Source organism: Chlorocebus sabaeus, chromosome 17, assembly GCF_047675955.1.
Source record: "Chlorocebus sabaeus isolate Y175 chromosome 17, mChlSab1.0.hap1, whole genome shotgun sequence".
Classification (NCBI taxonomy): domain Eukaryota; kingdom Metazoa; phylum Chordata; class Mammalia; order Primates; family Cercopithecidae; genus Chlorocebus; species Chlorocebus sabaeus.
The window spans coordinates 28341720-28343201 of record NC_132920.1 but is presented as its reverse complement, the minus strand read 5'-3'; the positions used below and the strand labels follow the sequence as shown (position 1 = coordinate 28343201).

Genomic DNA, 1482 nt, shown 5'->3' with positions numbered 1-1482 from the left:
GTTTTTATCCTCCAGTTCGGCTCTCTTTGCTTATTTCTAGAGATTTATATTTATTTATTTGCGGGCCTCTTTTACTTGATTCAAAAGGTTTCATCTTAGCTTTTGCCTTTTTGTTCACATTGGTTTTCTATTCTCTCTTCCCCTCCTCAACACGGCTGCGGCCAGAGGGGTACAACAGGAAGGGGCAGGGCACCCACCGCTGCTCTCTGGTATTTTTGGGGAGATTTCGAGTGCTCCAGGGTACCCGGGGACATCCACACTGACGACCGAGCAAGGCTTATTCCAATGACAGAGAGAGGAGATCCTCCACGGGGAGGTGAACTTGCGAGGACAAGGAGTCCGCGACGAGGAGGAAGGGGCGGGATGGAAGGCAGGGAATAGGATCCCTGTCCGCCACACTTAGCGGGCAGGAAAGAAAACCGGGATGAGAGGCAGGGCGAGGCACAGGTTGGCGATGTGACGCGGCCGCAAACGCTAGGAGCTCACCGGAGAAGTCAACGGACCACCCCAAGCTGAATCCTAAGAAGGCAGAGGCTTGGCATGGTCTGCGAGGAGTGTTAGTTCGCTGAAACTGCGATCTGCGGGTTAAAATTAACCGCCCGAGAGCGGGGAGAAAGGGCCATGTTTTTATTGCTGAAGGGTAAAAGGACTTATGTCCAAGGCTGAGCTAATAAACTGTTCCGGGAAATACTCAACGGTCCCCTCCAGCGAGCGCAATGAGCCTCTGCCCTCCAGAAGCTATCTTACTAGAAAAAGGGAACAAACTTAACATAAATCGACACTTATAAACTGTTTGTGGTAAATGAAATTTAGGGAAAGCACAGGGAAGTTATGTATAGTATTAATAATAATTTGTTGAACAAACTTGATTTTCTATGAATATAAATTGAAAAAGCCGACGGAATTGTGTAGCGCTGCTCTGTGTTGTTAAGAGCTATATGAGTTAACAAAGGGAAAAGAAAATCTCAGTATTAGGGGGATGTAGCTCAGTGGTAGAGCGCGTGCTTTGCATGCACGAGGTCCCGGGTTCGATCCCCGGCGTCTCCACTTTAGTAAGCTGAAGAAACCCGGCGTTTTCACCTTAGTAAGCTGAAGGATGAGAACGGTGGTTTGTTGTTTCTCTTTCTTTAGGCTTGGGCAGAGCGTCCTGACGTCTTCAAATACTTGAAAATGGGTCGGTGGCTTTGAAGGTCAGATGTATTTAACGTGGCACACTTGTATACTGTCAAACTTTCTACAACTGTCAAAATCCTGTAACTGCTAGCTGCTTTAAAACACCTTTAAATCTCATCACTCATTAACAAAATTGGGTTTACGTTGTTATGACTGAAGGTACATGATTTGTAACCAGAAACACAATTATTTAGAGCACAGTTGAAGATGATTCTACCTTTTTCTCTCAGCCACGGGGATTATCTTTTTTTTTTTTTTTTTTTTTTGAGACTGAGTCTCCTTCTGTCGCCCAGGCTGAAGTGCAGTGGC

At 46.2% G+C, this 1482-nt stretch overlaps 1 non-coding gene across 1 annotated transcript; it reads left to right on the top strand.

Annotated features, from left to right (window-relative positions):
• The first annotated feature begins 975 nt into the window (after positions 1 to 975).
• Positions 976 to 1047, top strand: TRNAA-UGC (transfer RNA alanine (anticodon UGC)). The gene has a single exon. It is a non-coding gene; the product is annotated as a tRNA-Ala (tRNA).
• The last annotated feature ends 435 nt before the right edge of the window (positions 1048 to 1482 follow it).